Below are 21,128 nucleotides of genomic sequence, written 5' to 3' on the forward strand. Positions count from 1 at the left end.
CAAAAGCACAAAAACCAAAGACAGGAGGAGAAATTGACTGGGGATAAAGAAACCATAGACAATTTACTGGGGAGCGGAACTAGGACTGCAAAACAGTCTAGAACGCTACAGCCATTGCGGGCAAACAAGTTAAACATGCAGATGGCCTGCTTTTGGTTTAAAAAACAAAGAGTGCACAGGCAAACACTATAACCAAATACAGACTGAAAGACCACAAGCTGGAAATAAAGATTGGCTGGCACACCTCAAACAAGAAGCTCAGTGAGGCCTGAACCTGCCAACAGTGTGACAGAAACCTCCTCCGGCACGGTCCTGTGTGCAAAGACATCCGGGGCACTTATTAATAATGAAGTCTTTCTGGGTAAAAAACTGGATAAGAATAACTGTTTCATACGTAGGCAAATATCAGAATTTGCAGCGATAACAGCAAAATATGTTTATGCCTGCCACCAGAGAAGAATGGGGCTTAAAGCAAAATGGCTGCTTAGAGGCTGAACATCCAAATGATGACTACTGGGGAGAATGTAACATTGTTCTGACTTGTCAATGCAATAATGACACTTCTATTGTAATGCGCTTTACTGTTGAGTTGAGCATTTTCCAATATGGTTTGAGGGACAAACTGAGAGACTATATTGCTGTGGTGGAGGTCCATAGGAGACACGAGTACCACCCCTCGCTTCACCCTCAAAGCCGCACTCTGGTCATCAGCGGGCTAGTGTGGCTGCAGGGCATGTTTTTGGTTCCCAGTCCAGCCCTGACGTCATCATCAGATCTGTGAAAGAGAGGGTGATTTCATATCAATAAGTACGTGCAAAAAGGGCTTAACAAGGAGTCGCCTCCACGCCCTCCTGAGCAATAGCGAGTGGCACCACACAATGTACAGTGTGCTGCGCTATGCGCGGTACCTCCAGGGGTGGACTGGGAACTAGAAGAGGCCCTGGAAATAATTACTGGGGACCAAAAGAGGCCCTGGAAATAATGTTCAAAGTGGCCCTATATGACACATTTTCAATGCTTTTCCTATGAGAGCATTTAGAAATACCACACAAAAGTGGCCCAGGGTACAGAGGCCCACCAGGAAATCTCCAGAGTTCCCTATGGGCCAGTCCACCCCTGGGTATCCCAATAGAGGCCGTTCCCAGGAAACCCCTTCTAACAAGTTGAAGAACTGAAGTCTGACCTTGAGAGAAGCAGCTCTGTCCAAGAGACTATACAATTGGTCAGACATCCCTGAGACATGGGGACACCTTCTGAGAATCCTTACAGTTCTCAAGAACCCCTGCCCCCCCCCCAAAAGCTTTGTAGGCTACCACTCACATTCTGTGTGTAAAGCCATAGCTACTCTGATGCCAAAAACTCTTAGATGAGGTTGCACGAATTAAGTTCTTTAAAAGGTGGTCTTACTTACACGATGAGGCTGCAAACCTAACGGAACAAGTCCCTCCATAGCAAGTTGGAGCGGCTGATGAATTTAAAATGAGTGAAGGGTGAAAACGTGGCGAATCTCCGGAGACCTGAGGGGAGACCAGGGCACGCCAGAGGAACACGTAGACTCTCTCCATGCATCCGCAGAGCCCCGCGACTGACTTTGTGTAACTTCAGAAGCAATATAAGCAGATAAGGATGGAAGGAAAGCTTGCTAGCGGGACCTTGACATCCAGGAGGGCATTACGGAGAGAGGCCTACAGAGATCAGCGTCGCGTCTAATCCACAGCTGGATTTAGAGTTCAAGGATGCTTGCTGCCTGTGTGTCTCGCAGCATTAGCAGTTGCCAAGCACCGGCTTAAAGACAGTGCCTGATCTAATGTGGTGTATTCAACACTGAAGTGTGGCAGCTAGAAGGTTCTGAATAAAACAGAACCACTGGCATTGCTCTCAAAAACCGTGCAGTCACAGATAGGAAGACATCATATGCAAATCAGAACTGCTAGGTCAGATCCCTTCTGCACATGACCACAATCAGCCCCAGATATGTTACAGCCTCACTGGATGTCAATAGTCAGGGGACGCGTCAGACTCTGCGCACCGTGGACTCAGGATCCATATCCAGGCAAAATCATCCCAATTGCTGGTGACCTTTGCAAAACTGCAGAATGATGGACGGAAGTCTTTGAATAAATCATAACCACTGGAATTGCTTTGAGCCCCTCTGTGAATTGGTTATATGTGAGATTAGCACCCTGGAAGGGGATGCTGGTCAATCAGGGCGCTCGCAACGTTGGCTGGACTCTCTGGTATAAGCCTGCGTTCCGAGCAACCGGAGTGCTGCTGGTCATCGCACTCTTCCCTTCCCTGATCATCCTTCCATTTCCTGTTCCCCCTCTCACTTCTTAGCACCCGTGTAGTTCCAGAGGCCTATAAAGTGGCAGGGGCAGGATTTTGGGATGCTAGAGATGTTAAGGTATTGCAAACCCACATTTATTTCTGGGTGGCGAGGGCCGATGGAATGCTTTTTGCAGTTGTGGCAAAGGGATTCCTGTCCCGAGGTAATAAGGATACATGTGGGCCTGCAAGGATGAGGATATTCCCAATGAAAGGTGGGGGCGGGGGGGGCGGTGCAAGGCTCTCCAGTACAAAAGGAGGTATGGGGGAAGCTTGGGTGATAAAAGGGGGCAGAAACAGGGCAGAGCACAGCCTGAGAAGGTATAGGAACTAGTGAAGGAAAGGTATGACCCAGCATGGAGGTTATAGGGTGTGGTGAAGGGAAGGTAGGGCACAGCATCAGGAAGGAAGGAAGGAAGGAAGGAAGGAAGGAAGGAAGGAAGGAAGGAAGGAAGGAAGGAAGGAAGGAAGGAAGGAAGGAAGGAAGGAAGGAAGGAAGGAAGGAAGGAAGGAAGGAAGGAAGGAAGGAAGGAAGGAAGGAAGGAAGGAAGGAAGGAAGGAAGGAAGGAAGGAAGGGAGGGAGGGAGGGAGGGAGGGAGGGAGGGAGGGAGGGAGGGAGGGAGGGAGGGAGGGAGGGAGGGAGGGAGGGAGGGAGGGAGGAAAGGGGAGGGAAGGAAGGTGCATCCCTCCAAGAGGAGGATGAGGACTGCTGGAAACATGGTCCGGTGCAGCCTGGAGGAAAGAAGGAATGTCTGGTACAGGCTGGAAGGGGCAGGTCTGCTAGGCCTTCCCAGGAGTGTTCAGAACAGAGGGAACAGTGTCCAGAACAGCCAGGGGAGGACATGGGTCCAGCGCGGTCCTCAAGGGAAGGAATGAGAGAGGAAGATCATGTATGGCTTTTTAGAGGAAAGGTCCGCACTGGTCTGGGGAAAAGGAGGTGGTGGTAGGAAATGGGTACCTGGATGTTAGAACATGCAGTAAAAGGGAACATGGGTGGAAGGTGCCAAGCTGGTGAGGGGCAGGAATATAGCGTTGGCTATCTCAAGCGGGGCGGAATACATTTCACAGCAGGTGCATAAGGGTGAAAGGGGGTGAGCAGGGCCAGGGCTCACGTGGAGGGCTTTGGTGCCCAGCAGTAAGGTAAAAGAGGGAAAGAGGGAAAGAGGAATGGGGTGGAGGGGAGTGGAAGATTCACAGGGACGCTGGTGCCTGGGAGATCAATGGGAGTGGTAGGCTCAGATGCCAGGGGGTCCTGAAGGCGGAGCTGACTTAATAGTCAGGAGCTATTAGAGACTCGCCCTGACAGGAAAGGATTGAGGAGGAAGAGGAGCTTTCAGGATCCAAGGAAGGGATGAAGAGAGCAAGGGAAGAGGATCCTAGGTGTGACATCAGGAGCAGATCTTACACTGAACAAGAGCAGCCTCAGCTCAAATGGAAATGAAGTCTAGGAGGTGGCAGGACTGGTTTCCCTGCCTGCAGTCTTCCAATGGAGGCAGAGGGTGCTCAGAGCACAGTGTAAAGGGCTCAGCATGGATTGGCCCGCCCAGTCATTTGGAAGAACGTGAGGGACCAGGGCAGTTACACTGCCTACAGCTTCAGGGTGATGATAGAAGGAGTTAAAGAAGATGAAGAGGGGAATAAGTATATAAGAACACAATTCTGAATTGCTGATTGAAAACAAAGATGATATGGAGGGGCCAGGGCTAGGTGCGATGGTACTGCTGGGTTAGAGGATGGTGAGAGTCCAAGTGGATCGGGTTGAGGATAGGAAGTACTTTGAGGGCTGGGTGTGGCACAGAAATACAGTCAAGTGTGAGGAAAGAAAGTGGAGAAGAAGTGGAGAAGAAGTGGAGAAGAAGTGGAGTGCCAGGCAGAAGAGAATAAGTTATCCATCAATTCTATCATGATTACAGATTTGTATAATATGAACTTAGCTCAGGAGCAACAGAGTGCTGTAAAGGTCATAGAGCAACATCATGATATGATATGATATTTCATGTATATCGAGCTCGTACCGAAAGTGTTTCACAGCGCAAGTAGGACCAGTGTAATTGAATCCTGGATTCAATTACACTGGTCCTACTACTTGCTAGTCATTTCTGTAACCCAATTCTGTCTGTTCCTCCGCAGTAGCCTCTCTGACATTACTTCTTGCTGCCCTTTTGACCTCGCTTCATGGTAAGCATCCCCCTGTGGATTCTTGTCTCAGGGTCTCTCATTCCTAGACACCTTTGCCTCCCCGTGGTTATTCACACCCCATGAGCCCAATCTCCTTCTCGCTCTTCTCCTGTCCTGTACCATCATGGAATGGACTCCCCAGTTCCATTGGCTGCTTCCCGTGGTTCCATAGGATTTTCCTTTCATCCCCCCTAGCGTTCGCCCTTTTCTTTTATTGTGCATACCTGGCTTGCCCGCTTTTACTTGGTCTTCACCTGCATTCTGTTTTTCATTCCTCCAATCTCGGGGGGGGGGTGGGGGCGATAGTGATCTATCCCTCTCTTCTGCCATTTGGCTCTGTCCCTAAGTGGCAGTATTAAGTTGCTAGATAGGCGATGGGTTGGGAGGTACAGGGGGCAATCCTTTTAGACACATCCAATCTGACCATACGGAGGTGGGCTAGGTACTTGATGTTCTTAGTTTGGATAGAGAACCGCCAAGAGGTGATTGAAGGAAAGTGTGTACGCGATGGTGGACAGAGGGCAGACATTGGGCATCAGTTGGTAAGAACGCTGGGGTGGCATTACTTAGAGGAGGAAAGCTGGTGAAAAAGGGAAGGAAAGTTTACAGATGGTCAACAACAATTATGATGTATGTGCAACGGTGTGGGTTTTTAGAGGTTGGGGTGTGTTTAGTCATGTTGCAGTAGCAAACCATTGCACACTGACTGCAGAGTCTGGCATTGAAAATGCCATTGCGTCCATTGCTTTGTCTGCATCGTCCTCCACTGCTTTCCACACTCCACAAATACATTAAATATAACAGATTTACAAAGAAAAGACACTCTGCCTTGATGTAGCTCCCTGGGGAGAACAGGGCTCGCGGGCTGCTCGTGTACTGCCTTGATATAGCTCCCTGGAGACAGCAGAGCTCGCTGACTGCTTGTTTACTGACTTGGTGAGAGCAGGGCTCGCAGGCTGCTCGTGTACTGCCTTGATGTAGCTTCCTGGTGAGGGCAGGGCTCGCGGGCTGCTCGTGTACTGCCTTGATGTAGCTCCCTGGTGAGGGCAGGGCTCGCGGGCTGCTCGTGTACTGCCTTGATGTAGCTCCCTGGTGAGAGCAGGGCTCGCGGGCTGCTCGTGTACTGCCCTGATGTAGCTCCCTGGTGAGGGCAGGGCTCGCGGGCTGCGCGTGTACTGCCTTGATGTAGCTCCCTGGTGAGGGCAGGGCCCGCGGGCTGCGCGTGTACTGCCTTGATGTAGCTCCATGGTGAGGGCAGGGCTCGCGGGCTGCTCGTGTACTGCCTTGATGTAGCTCCCTGTTGAGGGCAGGGCTCGCGGGCTGCTCGTGTACTGCCTTGATGTAGCTCTCTGGTGAGAGCCGGGCTCGCGGGCTGCTCGTGTACTGCCTTGATGTAGCTCCCTGGTGAGAGCAGGGCTCGCGGGCTGCTCGTGTACTGCCTTGATGTAGCTCTCTGGTGAGAGCAGGGCTCGCGGGCTGCTCATGTACTGCCTTGATGTAGCTCCCTGGTGAGAGCAGGGCTCGCGGGCTGCTCGTGTACTGCCTTGATGTTGCTCCCTGGTGATGTAGCTCCCTGGTGAGAGCAGGGCTCGCGGGCTACTCGTGCACTGCCTTGATTTTGTAGCTCCCTGGTGAGAGCAGGGCTTGCGGGCTGCTCGTGTACTGCCTTGATGTAACTCCCTGGTGAGAGCAGGGCTCGCGGGCTGCTCGTGTACTGCCTTGATGTAGCTCCCTGGTGACAGTAGGGCTCCTGGCTGCTCGTGTACTGCCTTGATATAGCTCCCTGGAGACAGCAGAGCTCGCTGACTGCTTGTGTACTGACTTGGTGAGAGCAGGGCTCACGGGCTGCTCGTGTACTGCCTTGATGTAGCTCCCTGTCGAGAGCAGGACTCGCGGGCTGCTCCTGTACTGCCCTTTTCTTTCCTGATGCCAAAGCATGATGATCCAATAAAGTCAGTAAATCCAAAAAGGTGTATGGAGGGATTGATGGGTGGGGTTGAAGCAAACATAACCATTGGAATTCTCTGGTCAACCTTCTATACTATGTTTTGTTTGCCAGGCTGTGCAATTACAGAATGGCACCAGTCCTATGCCAATCACCCTTGGCCTGGCAACCAAAAGACACAGTTCTGCCCAAACTGCTAGGGCACGTCCCTTCTTCATAGAGCACACATGATGCTGTGAGTATGGCGTCCATGTCTGGGTACACCCTCTCTCACTAAAGTAGACAAACTAAAACCTATTTGGGATGGCTGGAAAAAGTTTTAAAATCATGACCACTTCCTCGGGAAAACTAACCATGCATGCGATTGTTTGTTTCGTACCATATGATGGCATGGAAGGCTGTGCAGAGCAATGACATTGGTTAGGACTCATTTAAAACCTCCCATCCTTCTGGTTTTGGTTCTTGCTGCACAAAGGATATCTGTTTACTTACTAAATGAGAGTGCAGGTCTTCACTTATAAGTATTAACGTCCCTTTTGTTATTTTAAAAGCATGTCATTGTTAGACACTTAGCCGACTGGGATACCGGCCAACTGTATTTGCGTTACCGCCCACCCTTCTGGCGGGTTGGGTGGAATACCTAATTCCCATTCGAATAATTGCACCCGAAAATTGGCATTTTTCTTTTCGCGTTTACTTGGGGGTAAACACGCCAGACCCAAGTTTGGGCAGACCCTTAATGCAGCAGTATTAGCGTTACTGCTGCATTTAAGGGCTACTGTCTAACTCGTGAAGAGGCCCAATGTATTTACTATTGTGGGGGAAATGCCAGGCACACATTAGTCTCACATCAATTAAATCCCACAGTAGTGTAACTGGACTGTACCTTCGGACAGCAATTTTCTTATACACCTTTCCGTTCAAGGGATTCCTATGCACCTGCTGTCATCATACAGGCGTAGTAGCTCTTTGGCCAGAAACCTGTCTTGTTGGAAGTCCTTCATGATCAACTCTACAATTACTAAGTCAGATCTCTGAATCTGTGGAATGGTGCGTCCACTTCAAGGGAGTCTGTTTGACCTCACTGGTTTCCGGTTTGAAACCTGACAGGCCCCCTCAGCCCATCCGCCCACAATCCTTCCCAGGATGACAAAATTAGTGCCATTCGACTGGTTAATCATATACATTGGTCATCTGTCTCTAGTGGCAAAATCCGACTGGCAAAACTAACTTCAAATGAAGGCCCTTCTATAAATTGTAGGGCAGCGTTTGTTGGGTAAGAAACGTTTGGCTTATGAAACCTTGTCTGCAGAATCTGGGTGAAGAGAGGAGCCTGGCGCTCCATGGTCTAAGCTACCTGTGAGGGCTGCATCCGTTGATCTGGAAAAGAAAGTATGTGGGCTCTTGGCATTTGCATGGACTTGACTTGGGAATTGCAGGACCTGATGAGTTGGTTGAACAGTGTCTTTAAATAAATGATTAGAAAATATTTGTTTGATACATTTAATTGCAACGTCACATCACTGGCATGGCCAGGTATCAAAAAGTGACAAACTCATCTTGGATGTTAATTCACAAGTCAGATCTATGTCGCGCTGCCTCATTCACATGTCATACTTGGAAGGAACCCACATATTTTAGGACTGGTGCAAGTATATAATCAAACTCCAGTCCTAGAATATTTGGGGAAAGTGTTGGATAGTGCCTTTAAAAAAAAAAAAAAAGAATCACTTTCGGTGTAATTCGGTGTTATTGTTTTCGTTAATATCACTGTATACCGAGTCAGATCTTCTTGTGCCATGCTCCTCACTGCACCCAATTTATGCAGACAACGCCTTCATATTTGAGTACGAGCTGTGCAGATCGGACCCTTTGCAGCGACCCCCAATTCCACATCCAGTACCTCCAATTCTGCAAAAGCTCAACCAACATCTGTTCAGTCTTGCTTTTCAGAATAAATCACTTCCTGTTAGCCATTTCCTTCAGTATCCCCTTGTGTCTGGCTTGAACCACCTCTTTCACCACAATAAATAACGGAACGCGTGTAGTTTTGTAGATAATGAGAAAAACGAGTTTATGTTAAAATCAAGGAAAGCTCCCAGGACATTGAGGACAGTCAAATGGTTTGGACCCCCCTTACGGCAGCAGAATCCTATTCCATGGGTTTGGCTTCCTGCAGCACCGGGCCTAAGACTCTCCTCGCCTGCCTCCTCTTCCGCCCGTCTACTCCCCGATGCCTTCTGTTCACCATGCCCCATGCTATCATGCTTCTACCTCAGTACTTGGCATCACTTCCTCAGGTGACCACTTCCTTCCTGCCTGAGAGAAGCTGAGTCTGGGCTCTTGAGGTTGACTTTTGGGTCTGGGGCGTGGGCCACTAGGAGTTCCCATTGCATCGGGATGTCCCCATGACCCTTTCCCCCCTTTTTCAGTGAAGTTACTCACTCTAAGAGCTACCAGGTTTAAATATGAGCTCCACCCCGGAAGTAGCACTGATCGAGTTATGACACAGTAAAACACAGGGATGCATCAAATTGGGAGCTTACTGAACATTCAACGTGGTAGATTTTCTGGGTGTGTGAAGCTGATCGCCCCAATACTAGTGGCAGAATCAAAAACGAAGGCCATCGGCATTGCCACTTTGCCCTAGTAGAACGGAGTGGACTTTAGTGTCCCTTGCAGTATTGAAGCCGGGCGGTGAGGGAACTTCACTGGCATTGGGGATGCAACTGCAGCTATTTGTCTGATTATAATGCCCACCATTGTAGCTGCCATAGCCGCAAGGCCGCTTCCAAACACTGATGGTACCATCGCCCGCAGTGCCCCTCTTTAAATTGCCCCAAAAGTCCTGTTCGGCTTAATAGTAAGCAACAAACTATAACGATCTAGGAACATGCATGGCTTAATTGTTTGATTAATTTCCTGGCAAATCACACTACATTTATACACAATGGGCCTCATTACGACTTTGGGGGTAGCCATGGCACTATTGGCGCCATGGCTGCCTCCAAATTCGGGTCTGGGTCCGGGTTCCCTGAATAGGGAATTACCGGGCCATTCCGAGTTCGGAGGGCCCGGTAATTCCTCCGATTATGACCGGCCCATTGTTAGCTCCCTGGCCCCTCGCGGGACCCGGTCTGGTAAAACCAGACATCCAGAGCGGGTCCCGCGAGGGGACCTCGTAATCGTGTGCAGTGGGTTTAACGGCGTCGGCACCATTACCGGCACCGTTAAACCCATTCAGCACATCTTGTAATGAGGCCCCATGTGTGATGATAAGAACAAGTGTAAGTCGCACGACCAAGGCAAAAGGGTGTTCTGTTAAGAGGAGCAAGTCAAATGGATGCCTGATAGGTGAAATTCACAAAACCTGTGTAAGCGACCTATTGTAGTGCAAAGTTGTGGTGGATAGCATTGGACATTCATGCCTCTCCAACACACTCCTTCCATGTGGGTCACTTGACCTTCGCAATGCATATAATGCATCTGGGGTTCTATAGATGCCTTGAGAAACCACCCACCTGATTTTTGATTAATTTCCAGTACTCTCCTAGTGTGACATTGCCAGCAACCATGATTTTCCCAGTAAGCTCCCAGTTTCAAATTCCTAGGAAACTTGGCATCCCAGTGAGCTTTCAGTTTCCGATTCCCAGCAAGTCCCAATTTTGAAATTCCCAGTAAGCCCCCATTTTGACAATGCAGGTAAACTTGACATTCCCAGTAAGCTCCCAGTTTGAAATTCCCAACATTCATGACTTTGTGGGTATGCTCCCAATTATACAATTCCCATTAAGCCCCAGTTTGACAATACAAGTAAACTTGACGTTCCCAGTGAGCTCCCAGTTTAGTATTCTCAGAGAGCTCCTAGTTTTACATTCCCTTCCCAGTAAAATGCCAGTGTACTGGACTCTAACAATAGGTTCCAATTCGGACATTCCCAATAGCTCACAGTTGGCCATTCCCAGTAAGCTCTCAGCTTCAAATTCCCAGAGATCTACCACTTTGAATGTTCAGTAAGCTCCCAATTTGATATTCCTTGAAGTCTTGACATTCCAAGTAGACACTCAGTTTCAGATTCCCAGCAAGTTTCAAGTTTGAAATTCCCAGTAAGCCCCCATTTTGACAATACCAGTAAACTTTACATTTCAAGTGAGCTCCCATTGGGACACTCCCAGCCATGATGACATTGCTAGTATGCTCCCAATTTAAAAATTTGCAGTAACAACCCCCCACACCCCGTTTAACAATACAAACAAACTTGACATTCCAAGTGAGTTCCCAGTTTAGTATTCTCAGAAAGCTCCAAATGTTACATTACCCTCCCAGTACATTGCCAGTGCACTGGACTATCACAATTTTCCATTCTGACATTCCCAATATCTCACAGTTTAGCTTTCCCAGTAATCTCTAAATTTCACAATCCAAGTAAACGTCCATTTTGAAATTTTCAGTAAGCTCCCAGTTTAATATACCTAGTAAAATTGACATTCCCAGTAAGCTCTCAGTTTCAGATTCCCAGCAAGTTCAAGCATGACATTTCTTGTAAACATTACATTCCAAGTAAGCTCCCAGTATGTCATTCCCAGCAATCATGACATTGCCAGCAAGTTCCTGCTCCGAGTTTAGCATTCCCAGTGAGCTCCTAGTTGTACCTTCTTTTCCCAGTAAGCTGCTAGCAGGCTGGACTATCCCAGTAATTTCCAAGACTGACACTCCCAATATGTACACAGTTTGGTACGTCCAGTAAACTCTTAGTTTCACAATCCCAGTCAGAATTTCCGGCGCCTAGAGTGACATTTTCCATGATATGATATGATATGATTGTTTATTTATATAGCGCCTATACACAATGTGTTTCAAAGCGCTTCAAGGCAAGGGAGGGAACAAGGGAAAATACAACCACATTCTTACAGGCCATGAACAGTAAGGATGTGAAATTAACTATCGTACTCGGCCTGACGACATTTCAGATAGTGCAAGAGCTAAGACATAGATGAGGAAGGGAGGGGGAGAGTGGGAAGGAAATGGAAACAGACAGGCGACTACCGTACTAGGCCTGACGACATTTCTGGTAGAGCCGGAGAAAAACAAAAGGTGAGGGAGAGGGGTGCAGAAAGGGAGGGGAGGAACAAAACAAGCGACTATCATACTAGGCCTGACGACATTTCAGATAGTGCTGGAGGGGTGGTGGGGAGGAAATAAACAGTAATGGGAGGGTGGACGAAACAGACGAGGTTGCTATCCTATTAGGTCCAGGGACAATTCTGATAGAGTAAGTGCATAGAAGAAAGGGGAGGAGATAGGAAAAGGGAGAAGGGAAAGGAGGAGAGAAAAGAGAGTAAGCAGTCAAAAAGAGTGGAGAAGCAAGCGTGGAGAGCGAATACAATTGCAGAAGTCAGTAGTAACACATAATGTTGCAAGCCAGGATACAAGATGAAGATGGGAACAGCATGATTCAGGGCCACCATGAGTACAAGATGCAAAGGAAGTCCAGCATGAGAGTTGAGAAAGAGTGAGGGTCTTCCTCAAGGGAAAGGGGGGGGTGAATTGGTGGGGGTTAATCGCCTCATCTAATGAATCTACCCGGTAGTGGTCTCCTCCCATGGGATCCTCTCTCATATAGCCACCATCACGTAGCTGCTACAGTCCCCTGGGCACATGGAAGGAGGTCACCGCCGGGGAATCCGTGCTGACTGATTCATCACATAGGCCTTGCATTTAGTTTATTGCGGGAGTGGCAGCTTTTGCTCTTTTTGCTGACCATGCATGATTAGGTCATCTGCTGCAGGATGCACATGGAAATTTAGCATGGTTTGTACTAACCGATGGGACCGGGGGAATTCTAACCATTGAGAATAGAGACATGCACTAACCCATTAGAATAGCGCTGACTAGGATAGGTTTTATACAGGTAGGAGCCAATTGGATGCTTAGAATGTAGTTACAAATAATGTTCAGATTATATGCAAATGTATTCTAATCATTTGATTTTTGTCTTTAAATACTACTGACTAATGTGGGTGTGGGGAGTTCTCAGCTTTTCGGTCGTACACGGGTGACTGACTGATCCCAGCTGTTAATTCTCTGTAATAAACCTGCGTTTCTCACAACTCGTGCTTCTCCTCATTGTTTCCTGGAAATGACTACAGGTCTTTGCTTTCACTCTCCTTCAATACAGTATTCACAGCCGAAACCGTAACGCACGCCATGGACAATGGTTGGTAAATCCTATAGGCAGGGAGGTCTTTTAAGGCACCAATGACTCCTGTCAATATGGTAGCTGCAGGGGCGGCTCCGCTAATTGCTGTGTAGGGGAGATCCTGATTGGGGGTGGGGGAATGCATCCTGGGAGAGGTCCTGCGTCATGTGGCTCTGACATTTGGACTCCGGACTAGCCCCTTTGTTACATCCAACAGAGCACCTACTGGACTTTGCACCAAAATACTGGCCAGGTGGCTCAGAGATGGTTAGTGATGTTTTATTTTTTCTTATTGGTTTTTTGGAGGGGGGGTAGTTAGAAAGTTGGATGGGTAAGGGGGTGATCATCTGACGTCCCATGATTCTGTGCCTTAGCCCACCTGTGCATAACTATACCCAGCTGTTCATTAAAATACTCTCAGAGTGTACTGTAAAATACTCCCTGCAGTTTGGGAAACCAGTCCTGGGCTGGAGGTCTTTACTGCACTAGTGAAACAGCACTCATATATAAAAGTGCTTACTTCACAGATACACGTTTCCCTGTTGGCCAGAGGCAGAGGTAGCCACAGCATTTTGGGGGAGCTGGATGGCAGTTTTGAAAGCTGGTAGTGAGTGGGGTCATTAAACCTATTTCGCTGTTGATTCCCCACTTGGAGCCCAGTAGGATGAGTAGATGGAGTAACTTCCTTTGGCCCATTAGATGCATCTTCACCCCCCAACTCACCAGAGGCATATCAAGGATTGTGTAACAAGTGGGGCCTTGAGCTAACGTAGTAGGGCCCCTCCTAAGGGGAGCACAAAGAGGGAACTGGGCTTGTTCTGCCACCAACCGGATCTGTAGGCGGCGGCCATGCGTAGCGAGGGAGAGCGAACCAACCCAGCTGGGTTCAGAGGAGTTCTCTCCCAGAGACAAATGCTTAAATAATGTTTAAATAAGAGGTTGAAATGGGGACTTTTACAGTACACTGTCTGTGATGCCTTAGGTCAAAAGTCACACGGTTCACAATCAGCTTTGTGGGGTAAGACATGAAAATGTCCATTACATGCCAAGTCATCAAGAATGCACAGGAGCATTTTCAAACACATTTTCATAATACCTTTGCCCACTGCATGCCAGTACACTGCAAGTGTGAAACCACATTTGATTGTGCCCAAACAGGTCCATTCTGGTGCTTCTATATGTGCCAGTATTCCCACATCAGAAAATACTCATGATGCTTTGTCCATGATGCCAGTAAAGATACTATAACACAATGGGGGTCATTACGACCCGGGCGCAAAGGGATACCGGGCACAGGTAATGACACCGGTGCCGGTAATCCCTTTGCACCCTATTCTGAGGTCCCTTTGCAGGTCCTTCCTTAATGCCTAGTTTTAGCAGGCGTTAAGGACGGGACCCGCAAAGGGACTTCAGAGCTAATAACGGTACCGTTATTAGCATCCTCCCCATTCCCATTCCCTATGGGGGCTCAAATGGGAATGGGGATTGACATTTTCAATGGGGATTTACCGGTCCCGCAAAGGTGGACTAGACCGGTAAGTCCCCATTGAACCAGGGCAGACACGGTACCGGTAATGGTGCTAGTTATGGCGCTAATAGCGCATGACTAGCACCAACCTCGGAATGAGGGCCAATATGTTCATACTGGCTCTGCCCATATATGCCGAAGCCCCACGTAAGAGGATGCTCTTGTTGGCTTTGCCTTCATGCCACTTAAACAAAAAGCCATGCCACAGAAAGAAAACATGTTATTGCTGGTTAGCTGGTACAATAACAAAGCGGGTTGAGCCCTTGCTGCTGCAATCTGTGTGTGATCTGCAGGTCACAGGTACAAATCTCTGCAAGGCCCACTCAGCCTTTCATCCTTCTGAGGTCAATAAATGAGTACCAACTTCGGTTGGGTGATCATTTTATATGAATGTTTTCTCTGTACAGTGCTTTGGCGAAAGCGCTATACAAATAACAAATCATTATCATTGAACAAGTCTCCCATATAAGAACACTCATCATGTTCTTTTTGCCCCCTAATGCCAGTAGAAAATGTCATGCAACAGTAAGAAAACATTGCCTTACGGGATGCACAAAAGCTACCCCCATCCCTTGCCTATGTAAGAACATTTATAATGTTGACTTTGACCTTAACACCAGTAAAACAATGCCATGCCACAGTAAGGAAGCATGCCCTTCCCCATGAAAGAACTCTCACAAAGCTGGCTTTATCCTTAATCCGAGTACAACATTCATTGCCAAAGTAGGACTGTGCCAGCCCCATTGCAGTACCCTTCCCTTACTGCAACCCCTCCTTCACATAATAACACTCAAGCTGGCTTTGCCCAAAAATGCCAGTAAAACATGCCATGCCCCTAATAAAAAATCTTCATGCTCCAATGCACGCTCCAGGTTCAGAATGGCCTATAGGGCAATGCCTGAACCATAAATGTAAAATGTTAGTGTGGGTCAGTTTTTTGGGTCAAAGTGGGCCACTTTTTTGGCCAATGTGGGCCAGTTTGATGAGTTACTTCTCTTTGCGGCTAGTCATTTTGACCAGTGTTGCTGAATAAATATTCTTTAAAATGCACGATTTGCATCACACTTTATCAAACCCCCCCCCCCTTGGTTACTATTCAAACAGTGTCACTAAAGGAAGGAATAGCCATTTGCAACTGTGGCCCACAGTTTTCATTGGTGCCCGAGACAATTTTACACCCAAGTCTGAGCCTGGAACATGCGCACACACGCATGCAGCTTATGCCATTCACAGCATTTATTCATATCCATGCACTCTCACATACAAACATACATACACGCAATTACACACACCTTCACATGCATGCATGCATACATGTATATATATATATATACATGCATACCATCCATGTGTTTCCCTCTGGATCCTCTCAGGCCCCTCCCTGTCTACACCTTTGCATCTCACAGGCTATTTAGTTAAACAAAGGAAGGCTAATCATTGGGGGCATCGGCCAACTAAACGTTAGGCCTTTAGCTTCCACATGGGGGGGTCTATTGGTATCGTCCCCTGGTAGGCGTTTGTCCTCTGCACGTTTGCTGAGGCAGCAATCACCGTAAAATACTATTTTCTCACCTTGGAGAGCAGTGTATTTACTTACTTTTAAAGCCTCACAGCATATTGATGACTGCTGCATCAATATGCACTTGCGCGTTCTCGTTGTCACTGGGCCGAGTAAGATCGCTGTTTTGTTCTCCCCTGTTCCCCTCCCTTTGCCTTGTCGCGCTCTGAAACCCCGCGATATAAATAAAATATCAATCAATCAATCAAAAGTGGGAGGGCCTCAGCTCTACCAATCTCAAGCCGGGCGCCACCCATGCTGTCAGCTTGTGTGCTCCCCTGGACACACAGTGGCCTGCACGGGGCTCTCGTCAGGGCATGACTGTGAGCCCTGTTACACGTGCTGTCTTAGTGGAAGGTCAGAGGTCACAGTGCTTCAGCGAACGCGTATTTATTCTTAGAAAGAAGATCTCCAGATAGAAAAGCTTAGCAGCTCCAGCCAACGTGCAAACCTTCAAGACCGCTTCACGGCCATGCAACACCCTCCAGTTGCAGCGCCCCAAGAGAGCGGAGCAGTCTGACTGTTCAATTAAAGAGAAACCGCATTTTCACAGAGCATGATTCACAGAGCTTTTTCGGAACTTGCGCATGTGCACTGCGCATTACACTCCGAAATAACGGTGCAATTTGCACATGTGCCATTTCACACAGCACAGCTGCACTTGCTTTATTTGCTTTGCATGCAGTGGAGTAACTTTGCCGAAAATGTTGGGGGGGGGGTATAACATCTAAAGGAAAGGGGCCCATGGCAAATGAGGGGACAAAATGATGTACCAGGAAAGCTGGAGAGTTGGGGGGCAAACAACCTTCTCCCCCCTTATAATTATGATGTTCCTTTGTGCCCCCCACCCTTCTCACAAACAGGTGTTGCCTGTTTTGCTTGATTCTTCTACCCTGCTCCCCCCTGGACCCTCTCCAGCCTACTTCTGCAAGAGTCTGTCCCGATACATTCTGGTTTCACCATCCCTGTCTTGTGGCCAATGCTGAATTTGACTTATATGTACTTCATTGATTCACGGTGCGTCATCCTTTCTCATCTCTCATGCTGGACTTCCTTTGCATCTTGTACTCATGGTGGCCCTGAATCATGCTGTTCCCATCTTCATCTTGTATCCAGGCTTGCAACATTATGTGTTACTAATGACTTCTGCAATTGTATTCGCTCTCTCCTCTTGCTTCTCCACTCTTTTTGACTGCTTACTCTCTGTTCTCTCCTCCTCTCCCCTGCCCTCCTCCCCTTACTTTCTTCTATGCACTTACTCTATAGGAAGAGATGTTGGACCTTCCTGGACCTAGTATGGTAGCAACCTTGTCTGTCTCCTCTCCCCTCCTTTTTACTTGTCCCCCCCCCTCCAGCACTATATGAAATGTCATCAGGCCTACTCTGATAGTCACTTGTTTTGTTTCTCCCCTCCCTTTCTGCACCCTTTGCCCTCACCTTTTGTTTTCTCCGGCTCTACCAGAAATGTCGTCAGGCCTAGTACGGTAGTCGCCTGTCTGTTTCCATGTCCTTCCCACTCTCCCCCTCCCTTCCTTATCTATATCTTAGCTCTTCCACTATCTGAAATGTCGTCAGGCCGTTTATGATAGTTAATTTCACATCCTTACTGTTCATAGCCTGTAAGAATGTGGTTGTATTTTCCCTTGTTCCCTCACTTGCCTTGAAGCGCTTTGAAACACAATGTGTATAGGCGCTATATAAATAAAATGTCATATCATGTTTGCTAATGGTTGTGCGTGAAGAGGCGTGGACAGTATGTGGTAGGAAAATGTTCTGCGTATCCCTGTTTCACAATGAGTCTACTTGTAAAGCCCCCACAGGACAAAACAAACATTGACATAGAAAACAGTTGTGGCTCTTGTATAGTCATTAGATGGGCATTTGCAAAACCTTTGCCAGATTCTGCCATTATTTGCCCAGATACTCACTCCATTTGCCCCCTGTTATTGTATGGCCTGGTACTACCATCGTTTGGTGGGCATCTCCATGTAAATTCTCTCTGAGTGAGTGGACAGGCTGCAGAGCCTTTGTCCTCCAGATGGTGTAACATGGTAGCAAATGGTAGTAAAACGCGAAATTATTTTGCACATGTGTGAGTACCTCAGCATATGAGGCGTGGCCCTATCTGGGAGTTGTTCCCATCATCTTGAGGTATAACCCGCATGCGCAGGTCCAGCAGTCGTATGCCCAGTGCAGCTAGAAATACTCCAATGATGCTATCAGACTCCTGGCCTGGTCATTATATTTAAAGTGCAGCCCCATATGCCACGTGCAGCCTCGCGTGTGCGGAACCGGTGGGTGGGCTTGCATCTTATTGGCTTACTTCTCGATGCGTAAGCTGTCAGCATCCCTGCGGCTGCCTGGCTGGATGCTCCACAGCCCTGTGAGGGCTGGGAAGAACTGTGACATTATAAGACACATCGAAGGGCCAATCCCGCATGAATGATTATGATGACACACCCAAGAGAAGTAGTCGCTTCTCGGTTAACCCTGTAACTACTAAACGGGAGGACGACATCACAGCTTGGAAGTTATATGCCATTGACTCATACGTAGTTGGTCCAGTCGTGTTTTTTCTTTGCATTCTGGGACTTCAATGATGGTATGGTTGGTAAGGTAAAAAGCAGATCTGCAAGCCCCAAAAATTTGAAATACTTGAAGATCCACAGTCTGAAAACCAGATGGCTGACCAGAGGTGCTGCTATGGGAGGGCTGGTTGTAGCTACAGATAGAAGCTCAGGGGCTACAACCGGAAGGCTAGGTAGCCCCGAGCCCCGACAGTCCTGACATTAGTGTAGCCCCGGATCTTTTGTTTATAGCCCCGGATAGAAGTTCAGGGGCTACAACCGAAAGGCGAGCTAGCCCCGAGCCACGACAGTCCTGACATTAGCATAGCCCTGGATCTTTTCCAGACCTGGCATCACCCGTGCTTCTGACACACAATGGACAACTTTGAATGTGGGACCATCAAGGCAACCAGGTCAACAGTGTCAGATGACAAAGTGACCACCAACAGCTGTGAGACACTACAGTTCAGAGACTTAATGGAATGGCTGTGGATGACACATGATTCAGGCAATGCCAATCTTTGGGGTCAAAGCACACATTATATTCACACTTTTGTAAGCATGTAAGAGTACCAAGATACCAAGGGCCACTACGATTTTAAAACATTGGCAATGTATTTTGATATTGGTCACTTTGTATAGAAGCTAGTAACCATAAGCAACCGCACACTGCATGTTGCATACACACTGCAAAGCATGGACACAATTCATGTTTTAGTGTACACACTGGCCCAACTAAATTTGTAATTGGTTATTTATAACAGCTTAATACCCAGAGGTTTCTAAGCGCGGACCCGGGGATCCTTTGCTTCCAAGGTGAGCACGTTGCCCCTGAGCTAGCCTCCCTGAGTACCATTCTGAAGCCTAATTTCGCATTTCATTTACTGCGGGTGATTACATGGATGTGGCTGTCAGACACACATCGTAAAGTTGGAAGCATCAGTAGAATGTTGTGATTCTGCATGAGGTCACTGAAAACACAGCCTCCTGGCAGGTCATGCTTTTTAAATTTTGCATTTCAAGATTGCCCTACATTGCCGTACATATTGTCACATTGTTATGTGAGTAACTTGTGCCTGCTTCAAATGCAAACTTCCCAGCGCTGCTAGAATTGCACATTGCCTTGCTGCCTGTCTGTCCTTATTCCTTATGCATTGCTCTTTAGATAAGGTGAGTGCCCGAGGACTGTATTCGACACATACCTGTCTGGCAGTCAATAAGAGTTTAATGCAGAGATGTTTGCGATGTAAAAGGAATGTCCAGCACTGTGTTCTTTTGTTGCCCGTTTTGGTCTGTGGACACCGTCTGATGAAGAAGTCCATGGGACCTCAAAGCTAATGCATTGCACCATCTCGGCATGGTATCTTCAGTAAGCCCAATACATGGTATCAAGGCCCACAATGGAAAGCAAAGCAGCACTGCACGGGCCACCTAGAGATGCCATGGAACTAGATACCAGCAAAGGAATCAATGCAAAGAAAAACTAGAACAAAGACTCCAATAGAATCTGCAACGGCACTTTGTCACATTCATTACGACCCAGGCGGTAAGTTACCGCCTGGGCCGTGACTTTACCACCATGGCGTAAACTACGTTTACGCCATGGTGGTTGGCGGACTTACCGCCCCATTCCGACCTTGGCGGGGCGGTAAGTCCCCAATCCCCATTTACCCTTCCCCATTCCCATTTTTGCCCCATAGGGCATAATGGGAGTGGGGAAGGCGTTAATTACGCCACCGTAAATTACGGTGGCGTAATTAACTCCATGGTCCCTTAGCGCCATGGATTTTAACACCTGCTAAAAGCAGGTGTTAAGTCCGCCATGGCGCTAAGGGACCTCGTACTCAGGCGGTAAGGGTCGGCGCTGTTTACACCGCCGTAAAACCCTTACCGCCTGAGTCGTAATGAGGCCCATTGTGTGTTAGATGCTTCATCATAGACAAGCCTCATCTCGCTTAGGCTGGGAGCGCCCTAACCTCAACAGGGCCATTCTATTTCCTATATCACATGAAGGCTATGTATCCCTCCTCATATCCACCTCTACTCCACCTACACGCTCATGCCAATAGTTTCGCCTCTCTAGGTGTAATGTGCCGAGACATATGAGCCCAAACTAAAAAGGCTTACCTACTGAACTTGCAAAGCCAGACCAGTTGGCTTTGCTAATGCTTGTTATTATTGGTCTTCTATTGTGCACAGTTCCCATTGCTTTCCAGATTTCCAAGCCCCATTTCCTCTGAAGTCTTACTCGTGTTTGAATTCCTCTGACCAAATATTCTAGACATCAGCCTGTACTCATTTTCATAGCCCTGGACCTCCTTTTTTGGATTAGGCCCTGCTGCTTTCTCCATGTAAATCATGTGACATTTTCACACTGGATGGATTGCAAAGTATTGGGTGAAGAGAAGTCAGTGGCTGGACAGTGATGTGCGAAAATACATGGGGCCCCTAACTTTAAAAATGTTTGGAAATACGGTTTCATATATAGCAATGTGCCTGCTTTGGAACAGCTCATTCGTTTTCAATGCAAGATGAGGACTATAGCGAGCTACTTTATCGGTAGTGATGCAAGTAAGAGTGATGCCTCCCTGCCCTCCATGATGGGTGCTAAACCCCACGCAAGCAATTACACTGACTAACAAAAAGACTAACCTGGAAGTGAAACTGTTAACCTACAATGTAGACATTTCTTTACTATAATGTGTCATTACAAAGCACAATGCAGTCATGGGATTCATTCACAAAAATGTAAACTGAACATTGGTTGCCTCTCACTAGCTGCTGCTTTAATTGTTATTGGAAAAAAATTACTCTGATCTCTCAGTACT

The 21,128-nt window shown here is 47.8% G+C and overlaps 1 protein-coding gene across 4 annotated transcripts in view; it reads right to left on the reverse strand.

Annotated features, from left to right (window-relative positions):
- RP1L1 (RP1 like 1) overlaps positions 1 to 21,128 on the reverse strand; it is a 283,312-nt gene that overhangs the window by 154,210 nt on the left and 107,974 nt on the right. The window contains exon 1 of one of the 4 annotated variants that reach the window (XM_069605723.1): positions 1,412 to 1,590. The exons of the other annotated variants lie outside the window; for them this stretch is intronic. The gene's annotated coding sequence lies outside the window, so the exon portion shown is untranslated. Of the gene's footprint in view, positions 1 to 1,411; positions 1,591 to 21,128 lie in introns of those variants that run through there. 4 annotated transcript variants of the gene reach the window in all.

The sequence above is a fragment of the Ambystoma mexicanum genome, chromosome 4p, assembly GCF_040938575.1.
Source record: "Ambystoma mexicanum isolate Mex_15411 chromosome 4p, UKY_AmexF1_1, whole genome shotgun sequence".
In the NCBI taxonomy this organism is placed as follows: Eukaryota; Metazoa; Chordata; class Amphibia; order Caudata; family Ambystomatidae; genus Ambystoma; species Ambystoma mexicanum.